Source organism: Pongo abelii, chromosome 8, assembly GCF_028885655.2.
Source record: "Pongo abelii isolate AG06213 chromosome 8, NHGRI_mPonAbe1-v2.0_pri, whole genome shotgun sequence".
NCBI lineage: Eukaryota > Metazoa > Chordata > Mammalia > Primates > Hominidae > Pongo > Pongo abelii.
Window position 1 is genome coordinate 7,170,565 of NC_071993.2, and position 10,613 is coordinate 7,181,177.

Genomic DNA, 10,613 nt, shown 5'->3' on the forward strand with positions numbered 1-10,613 from the left:
GAAGAGCTGAAAACACTAGATACTTTCCAAGGCTCCATCCATGCTTCTGTTGCAGCTAGAGCATGGGCATGTGATGCAACCCAATCCTAGCCAATGAACAAGAGAGGAAGTCTGCTGAGAGTTTGGGGGGTGTATTAGCCCATTCTTGCACTGCAATAAAAAATACTTGAAAGTGGGTAATTTATAGAGGAAAGAGGTGTAATTGGCTCACAGTTTCACAGGCTGTACAGGAAGCGTTGCTGAGGAGGCCTCAGGAAATTTACAATCATGGCAGAAGGTGAAGGGGAAGCATGCACGTCTTACGTGGCTGCAACAGGAGTAAGAAAGATGGGGGAGGTCCTCCATACTTTTAAACAACCACATATCATGAGAACTCTATCAGGAGAACAGCACCAAAGGGGGAAATCCACTCCCATGATCCAATTGTCTCCCACCCAGCCCCTCCTCCCACACTGGGGATTACAATTAACGTAAGATTTGAGTGGGGACACAGATTCAAACCATATCAGCAGGACTTCTAAGAAAAGTTGAATTCCATAATAAAAAGAGTAATAGATGAAATGCTCCATTTCTTCTTGGGTGATAAAAGTCACATCTATATGTGGGGTCGGGAGTAGTCAACTGCAAATATGAGGGCATGAACCTAAGGTCCAAGCCACGACACCAAGAAAGTCTGAGTCACGACACCAAGAAAGTCTGAGCCATGAAACCAAGAAAGTCTGAGCCATAACACTAGAGATCATATCCCAGAAAGATGGGACGAGCCTCAGTCCTTGAACACATCCACAAGCCACTGAACCAACCTGAGAACTGTCTGCCTGGACTTCAACTTGTGTTGGAAAATAAATGTCCTCATTGTTTAAGCCACTTTTGGAAGGTTTTCTTTACTTCAATCTGAAAACATTCTAATATACATGTGGCTTTTACAAGAGTCGGGATTATTACAATCATAGTAAGTTGTGTAGTAGTTTCTCTAACTAGAGTCAAACATGACAGAATTACTAGAGCATGAAAGTTTAGAGCTGAATGAATCTTAGAGCTCATTTTATACATGAGGAAACTAACGACATAAGGTTAAATGATTGATTCATTCTAGTTCTTGCATCTTGTCTCTCCCACCCAGGTCCTGGGAAGTTTATTGACTAAAGTTCACATTTCGAGCTGCCCAGTGCTTCCCAAGGCAGACCACAACTTCTGAAACAAAAGAGACCAGGCAAATCCCTGGGACTTGCTAAATGTCATTGAATGGAATTCCATAGGTGGTCATTCAATGATGTTCTCTCCTGAACACGTGTACACATTTTCTAGAAAAATCTTAATCTATAATTCAGGACATTCCTCAAGCTCCTGGGGAATTGGGGAAATAGAAAAAAAAAGTAGCCACTGTCCTTTTTTATACTGTCCAAGAGTGAACATATGAAACGTTATTCAGTCTAATTTTCTGCTGTATGAGCTGAAAGGAATCATGGGCTAGGAACTCCAGGAATAGTGATAGTCATCACAATATTGATGTGAATTTTACAAATTAGAAACTACAAACACACACACACATATACATTTTTTTATCTTCTACTCAGCATTACCTTGTAATACAGGCAAGAAATATTACTTTTGCTAACGTAGAGAGAAGAAAAAAATAATTGAGGCTCAAATTGTTGAAGACCAACGTGATCTGATAAGCCCAGTTTTTCACTTTGATTAGTGGCTTCCTGTTTACTTTCTAACAAAAGTAAAGCTATTTTATTTTAGAAGAGCCTAATAACATTCCTTGACTGGAACTAAAAAAAAAAAAAAAAAAAAAAAAAAAAAAAAAAAAATGCTAGCAACGATTTCAGCCTCCTCCCTAAAAACAAATCAAGGGAAACTCAATGTTCCTTTTTTATGCCTGGAAGGAGATGCTGTTGAGTTAAGCTCAGCTCTCAACCACAGACAAGGGTGAGCAATGGGCTGGCCATGATTCAATATAATCGGTCTTCCTCTAACCTAAGTGCTCTTATAAACAATACAAATTAATGTTCTACTTCATAAGCTAGATGCCTGTAAAGTGCTTGTTATTATGGAAATGTTTCATGTGTGACAATCAGCAATGTCAAGGCACGAGAGATTATGTTCCCAAGAAGGCGTTATTAGTTTGAGTTCAATTTTGTTTATTGGGCAGTACACTTAAAGCACAGGAGAAATGATTATTGCCAGTAACAATAACAATGATGATAGCTGGCATGTTTCTGCCCCTTAGGCAACAATTCTGGTATGAAACCTGGTTCTTCTTGATTTCTTCATTGCCCAAGCACTTAGGGCTCAAATAGGCCAGGAACAATTTTATCGAATGCCTACTACAATCAAGGCACTTTGCTAGGCACTGTTGGCATTTATTGAGTGCCTTCTGTGTCCAAGAATCTTTATTATCATTATTTCTAAATTCCCAACAATCTGTCCTGGCGCCTATTATTATCCGCCTTTTGCAAATGGTAAAAGAAACTAAAAGAATTTAGGAGCCTGTCCTCCTAGAACATATACTCTTAAGCTCACATGTCTCAAAAGGCATAAGACTATCAACTAATACAATTGGAAAACTTGCTTTAACATCATAACATTACCAATTGAACAGCCCTACTTTGAAAATAAATTAAATCAACATATTAATCTGTTGCTTTCTGTAACAGGGTTTTATTTTAACATGCCTTAAAAACTGCTTCTGTGTAATGTAATCCCAGCACTTTGGGTGGTCAAAGCAAAAGGATCACTTGAGCCCAGGAGTTTAAGGCCAGCCTGGGAAACATGGTGAGAACCCATCTCTACAAATCTTATTTTTTTTTTTTGAGACAGGTTTTTGCTTTTGTTGCCCATACTGGAGTGCAATGGCATGACCCCAGCTCACTGGAACCTCCACTTCCAGGTTCAAGTGATTCTCCTGCCTCAGCCTCTTGAGTAGCTGGAATTATAGGTGTGCAACACCACGCCGAGACAATTTTTTTTTTGTAATTGAGTAGAGACAGGGTTTCACCATGTTGGCCAGGCTGGTCTCCTACTCCTGACCTCAAGTGATCCACCCACCTTGGCCTCCCAAAGTTCTGGGATTGCAGGCGTGAGTCACCGCACCCAGCTGCCACACACTTTTAAACAACCAGATCTTGCACAAGCTAACTGAGCAAGAACTCACTCATTACCACAAGAACATCACCAAGCCATTCATGAGGGATCCGCCCCCAGGACCCAAACACCTCCCACCAGGCCCCACCTCCAACACTGGGAATTACATTTTAACATGAGATTTGGAAGGGACAAACATCTAAACTATATCAGCCCCCTATGACCTTTGAATTTTAAATAATCTTGGCTATTCTAACACTTCCAGAGGAATGAGAGGCACAGCTCTTACGATTCTCTTTGAAGTCACGTATTTCCCTGAAATGCTTCATGGACATTCGTCTGACCCTGTTTAATAGCATGTATCATGTTAAATCATTCTATTTTTATTTGTGTGACTACTTAATGTATGCATTTCATCTACATGGTCAGCTCCCTGTGGGCAAGAATCCCAGTGTTTTGCATCCCAGTGAGTTCCCAGAGCTGACGAGGGCCTCACCATTTAGGAGTGTGTGGATGAATGAATGGCAGAACCAACAGCTTATTGCATGTTATAGTTTGTGAAAATTCTTTCAACATCTTGTTTTCAAAGGTCCCTTATAATAAATATAGAAGGTATGTAGAGTAAGGATCATTTTACAGGGCAAGAAACTGTGGCACAGGGCAAGTGGTAAAAAAATCCTAGAGCTGGTAAAGGATGGATTTAAGACTCAAATCCAGACCTTCTCTCTCTCTCTCTCTCTTTCTCTGTCTCTCCCTACCTTGTCTTTTTAGTATTTTCCCTACTTTAGACCTTATACACACTGAAGTTGGCACTTTTCCTGTACCCAAACTACCTAACCAAAGAAGCAAGCTTTCAGCTGGTCATTTCTTGAATGATCACAGAACAGGCCCAAATGGTATGCAGGGCCTTGATTCAAGTGGTCCTGAACTCGGCTGGGAGAGGTGTTCTCATCAGGGATGACGCAGAGTATAGGGCTGAGAGTGCAGGCCTGAGCACATCCTGTTCAACCCTCAAGATCTGTGTAGCATGAACACATCAGGGGAAACAAAACACACTGGGGCCTGTTGGGAGCTGGGGGAGGGAGAGCATCAGGAGGAAGAGCTGATGGATGCGGGGCTTAATACCTAGGTGTTGGGTTGATCTGTGCAGCAAACCACCACGGCACACATTTACCTATGTAACAAACCTGCACATCCTGTAGATGTACCCAGGAACTTAAAATAAAATTTGAAGAAACAAATAAAATAAAATAAAATATAAAGGTCTGTGTAGCATAGGCTTGGTGAGCCTTGCATTTGCAGGGTAGCTGAAATGAGTCAGGGTCCTCAAGTTTACTCCTGGGGAACCTGAGCAGTAGCACATTGCAAAAACATCTCAGTTTTTTTTTTTAATGTCCCAGGTATATGACCCAAACTGTTAGATGCTAACTAATAGAATCTAATAGCATCTATTAATTGCACCAAGCTGCCCTACCTTGCTAAGATGGAGCTGGAACATGGGATCTTTCTGAAGCATCCATACAGTATCACATGCCAGTCAGATGCCTTATTCACACCGGCCTCTTATTTTCTCATCTTGATTTCTCACCTCTCAGTGTCTGCCCTGTAATCTATGCCATCTACTCTTGGTATCTACCCCTGAGCCTCGTGGCTGCTTGCCCTCAGTACTGCACCAAACTCCATGTAATGATTTCAAAGATGCAATTTAAAAATGTAAAATAAGCTTATTTCACCTCCCTTGAGAATGTGAACTCAGCCCTCTGTTCCTTTGCTTTTGCTATCTGTTATTTCCCCGAGAATGGCCACATTCTCTTGCTCTCCTTTTCTCCCATCTCCCTGACTGCCCCAGCCTCACTGAGAGCCTCTTTCCCTAAGACCCTATGGGCATTGCTGAACTGGTAGAAGTGCAGTGTGGTGCCCTTGGAGCATACCGGCTTTGGAGTCCTAGGACCTGAGTTTGGATTCTGTCTCAGTCACTGTTAAACTGTGTGACCACAGGCAGGCTGTGGGCCCCTGCTTTCTTTTGGATGTTTGTCACCAAACCTCATGTTGAAATTTCATCCCCAAGGTTGATGGTGGGGCCTAATGGGAGTTGATTTGGTCATGGAGGTGGACCCCTCATGAATAGATGAATGCCCTCCCTTAGGGGTGATTGAGTTCTTGCTCTATTCATTCCTGCATGAACTGGTTGTTAAAAGAGCCTGGCCACTCCCCACCACTCTTTCTTCCTCTCTCACCACACGATTTTTGCACACACAGGCTCCCCTTCACCTTCCACCATGAGTGGGAGATTCCTGAGACCCTCATCAGAAGCAAATGTTGACACCATGCTTCTTGTCTGCAGAAACATGAACCAATCTTCTTTGCTTTATAAATTATCTGGCCTCAGGTATTCCTTTATAACAACACAAATGGAATAAGACAATCCCTTTAGGCCTCAGTTTCCACATCTCATGCATAATAACAAGGCTTATTTATGTTTTGGGAGTAGTAGAAATAATGTATGCAAAAGGACCACTAAACAAGTAGTGACAGTCATTACTAATTCGTAACTATCTTAAATGATACATTAGTTATTTCCATCCTCTTGCAACCTCCCTGAGAGAATGCAGGTTCTAGTGGGTGGCGTCTCTGTCTTGTGCTTCAAGCAAGATATGCTTCAGCAAACAACTCCCTGGCTGCAATTTCCAAGATCTGGACTGTTTTCCCAAAATTATTCTTCCTGTCTTTTTTTAGGTATCTATTTTTTTTCTTACTTGAAATGCTATTTGGCATTCTACAAAGCATTCAAATGAGGAATTCTGAGTGCATCTCCAAGATCCACCTGCACTTCCTCACTCAGCCCCTTTATAACTAATGTTTGTGCCAGAGGCCATCTCAAGTATGTGGCCATAGGTGTGTGGTGTTCAGTGACCTCCGAGGAGCTCAAAACAATGATCTAAGGACAGACAAGACGTTAAAAGATAACCCAGAGAACGGGAGAAAGTATTTGCAAATTATATATCTGATAAGGGTCCAGTCTCCAGAATATATAAAGAACAACTCAGCGATAAAGACAAGCAATCCAATTGTAAACTGGGCAAAGGATTTAAATAAACATTTCCCCAAAGAAGATGTACAGATTCCAATGAGCACACGAAAAGATGCTCAGCATCATTAGTCACTAGGAAAATGGAAATCAAAATCACAGTAAGCTTCCATTTCACATCACTAGGATGGCTATAATTAAAAAAAAGAAAAAAGCAAAATTAACAAGTGATGGCAAGAAAGTTATCAGAATCCCCATACATCGCTGATATGAATATAAAATAGTGCAATAATTGTGAAAAAAATCTTGGCAGTTTCTCAAAATGCTAAACATATATTTACCATATGACCCAGCAACTCTACCCCTAGGTATATACCCAAGAGAACTGAAAACACATCTTCACACAAGAACTTGTACAGGGATATCCACAGCAGCATTATTCATCATAGGCAATAAGTAGAAACAACCAGATGTCCACTGACTGGTAAATGAATAAATAAAATGTAGTGTATGCATACAATGGAATAAAAAGAAACAAAGTACTCCTCCATGCTGAGACACAGATGAACCTTCAAAAAATTATTCTAAGTGAAAGCAGCCAGACATAAAAGACCATGTATTATATGATTACATTTATATGAAGTGGCAAGAATAGGCAAATCCATAGAAGTACATTAGTGGTGGCCAGAGGCTAGGAGGAGGAAGATTGGGAGTGACTGCCAACGGTGTGGAGTTTCTTTGGGGAAAGGTAGAAATCTTCAAGAATGAGATAGTGTGAGGGTTGCATAGCATTGTGAATACACTAAAACCACCTTGATGGACACTTACAAATGTGAAAAGTATAAAACCGTACACTGTGTATTTTACATTATATAAATTTTATATCAATAAAAGTAATTGTGGTAGGGCACAGTGGCTCATGCCTGTAATCCCAGCACTTTGGAAGACCAAGACAGGTGGATCACTTGAGGTCAGGAGTTTGAGACCAGCCTGCCCAACATGGTGAAACCTTGTCTCTACTAAAAATACAAAAATTAGCTGGGCGGGGTGGTGCATGCCCGTAGCCCCAGCTACTGTGGTGGCTGAGGCAGGAGAATCGCTTGAACTCAGGAGGCAGAAGATCGCACCATTGCACTCCAGCCTGGGTGACAGAGCAAGACTCCATCTCAACAAAAAGAGAAAAAGTAATTACAAAATACAAACAAAGAAGGCTTAGCCCCATTATCACCAAGGACCATCTAAACTAAACATCTTAACTAACTTAACCAGAATAGAACCCAGCTCTATGGAGACAGCTGTTCAGATAAGGCAGAATTTTAGCCTCTTTCCTTTGTGAAATAAGAATGAGCTCACAGGAGGCTCTTCCCACGTATTGACTACCTTTCTGCAGTGCTGTACCATGTACGGTTGGAAAATAAAAATGCCACTAACCTCTCCTCTATATTTTTTCCAGGGATAATTCTGATACAAAAAAAAAAAGCGTTGTCAGTAGCATACATTGGGTGTTCAATAAATGTCACCAGTCAGGAATAAATGTCACCAGTCAAGCATAATCATGAAGGAAAGATAAGAAAGTGGATACCTTGAGGAGGCTCTGGAAAAGAGATAAGGTGAGACATTTGCTTCTTTGTACCTTGTGTTAGTTCCTTTCTAAGATGTGAATCCTCGCCATCATATGCTGGCTAAAAGCCCTGTTCCATATTAGAAACAGCCCTCAAAGTTTACCTGAGCCCAAGGCCACATGGCTGGAGTTGGCGGCTGGTTGCCCCGGCCAACTCCGGGGCTTCTCGGAAAGGGGAGAGCCTCCTCATCCCACATCGCCCAAGGACCTGAGATGGCCCCCTCTAGGGAGGGCTGTTCTGGGAGAAAGGAACCGCTTGGCGAGAGGGAAGGAAATGAGGAGTGAATTTGTCAGGGGAGGGAGCTTGATGACACCCTATTCCAAGAGAAAGCACTGGCATTAAAGGCACTGGAGGTGTTGCACGGGGAGTTTAAGACTTCTGAGGGCAGCCATCACCTACCCCGCAATTCGGCCTCAGCCTGGCCCTGCCCATCATCTCCTAAGGGGAGGTGGCCTCGGGCTCCAGGAATAAATAGCACAGTCCCGGCACTCTCTACTTTAAACTCCCCACTCCGGCCACGGTGAGCAGCCCCTCACGCCCCACCCATGACTCTTTCTTCGCCTCCATTCCTGTGTGACCTCAAACAAGTCCACAGTGTCTTACCCTCGGTTTCTTCTTCTTCCCAGTGGGGCTAATAGCACTGGCCCAGAGGCCATGTGGTCGAAATCTTCCAGTCTCCCAGCACACCACCCGGGGGAGGGTGCATCCTCCTGGAAAGTGAACCACACACACAGCTCCGCTGGGAACAGGAGACTTCCGCCAACATGAGACAAGGGGCCTGGAATATTTCAGTTGTGTCCTATTAGGTGCTCCGCTAACATTCTGCTTTCTCTTCTGAGCCCTCAATACGCTGGTAAGTATTCACTTACAGCCTATGCTCCCCAACGGACTACAAAATCCAGCAGGTGCCACGGAACTCACGGTCACTGCTCCATTTCTGGCCCCAGCACAGGTGGAAGATGCCCCCTACACATTTCAAGCCGACTAATCACAGGGGAAGAAACACGGTGTGTTTTAACCGCTTTCTACGGGCTTCTTATGCCTTCAGTCTGCGCGTTCCTGCAGTCACCTCTGAAGGGGGAACCAGATCATCCAAAGCTTCTGGCTCTAATACCGGGTGGCCTTACGTAAACTGTCTCAGGGTCCTCATTTGCAAATAAAGGACTTAAACTAGGTGGTCTCTGAAGTCTCCTTCAGTTCCGCCATGGAAAGCCACAGGCTAGGTTTTCAAAGTCACTCACGGCTCCTTAATTAATTTGAAGCAATTGCATCGAACATCAGGGCTGGACTGTGGATGACCGGCAAGACAATGGAGCAGAGATATAGAAAAGGAAGGATGATTTAGATATTCCCATGGTGGGAAAAATAGTAACTGAGCAAATAAGGAGACTAAAGTTCTCTATTGACAGAGAAAAGATGAAATGGGGGTGATTTCCCACATTCCCAAATAAGAGGTGAGCAAACATGGAGGTCTGCTGCCGGTGCCTCCGGGAGCCCAGCTCCTCCAGCGGGGTTCTCTCCAGATCCTTGCAGACCCCAAACAGAGAGATGATGGGGCCTGCAGACCTTGCCTGGCTGTCAGAAATTTTCCACCCGCTGAAGACGTGGCTAGCAGTGGTCTACATTCTGTATGTGGCCTTCCTAAATTAATGAACACACTCACACTAACACTCACAGACATTCTCACACACACCCACTGACATACCCACCACTCACACATTCACACATTCAGACACACACACACCCACTGACATACCCACCACTCACACATTCACACATTCAGACACACACACACCCACTGACATACCCACCACTCACACATTCACACATTCAGACACACACACACCCACTGACATACCCACCACTCACACATTCACACATTCAGACACACACACACCCACTGACATACCCACCACTCACACATTCACACATTCAGACACACACACCCACACTCATATACATTCACACACACACCACTCACACCCAATTCACATAGACATACTCACTTACTCACAAACACACTCACAATCACACACTCATACACACCACTCAGACTCACACAGTCTCACACTCACATACACACACGACTCACACTCACATAGACAAACACACTCATACACTCACAATCACACTAGCATACGCACACACCACTCACACTCACAGTCATACTCACAAACACACTCATACACCATCACACTTGCATACAGGTACACCACTCACACTCATACACTCAAATATATCCACACACACACCACTCACACACCACTCACACTCACACACTCAATCACATGCACACCACTCACAGTCATACACAGTCACACACAATCATTCACACTCACATGCTAACATTCACACAGTCACACCACTCACAATCACACACATTCACAACACTCATCCACACTCACACTCAGACACTCTCACACTCTGATGTTTGTAGACTTCTCAAACATGCCGTTGGTTTTTGAAGGGAAATAAGTTGTAGACTTTTTCATTGTTTTGCATTAAATACCCAGTGCTCTTATCGGCTTATTTAACAGGCACCAGCAGGATTGTGTCTCAAATGGAATGAGGGCAGGTGCTTTAGGCACCCTCCACAAGGGACTGTCTTCTTCATCTCAGCCTTGCCAAACACAGAGGAAATGAAGGGAGGTCCTTGGTTAGTGAGCTGCAAATCGAGACATCGTACCCTGTGCCAGGCTTTGCAAAACCTGTTAGTTCTTGGGGAATGGTGGACAATCACACAATATTCTTCACAAGGACATATGAAATATTTTCTGAAAACCTATTAGTTCATAAGGAATGGTGGACAGTCATACAATATTCTTCACAAGGACACATGAAATGTTTTCTGAAGAACTAAGGATGAAGTTATA

General features: G+C 43.2%; 1 long non-coding RNA gene across 1 annotated transcript; it reads left to right on the forward strand.

Moving 5' to 3' along the window:
• Window positions 1-7,476: 7,476 nt before the first annotated feature.
• On the forward strand, window positions 7,477-8,913 carry LOC129048158 (uncharacterized). The gene is made up of 3 exons (XR_008510263.1): window positions 7,477-7,728; window positions 8,367-8,593; window positions 8,688-8,913. It is a non-coding gene; the product is annotated as an uncharacterized LOC129048158 (long non-coding RNA).
• The last annotated feature ends 1,700 nt before the right edge of the window (window positions 8,914-10,613 follow it).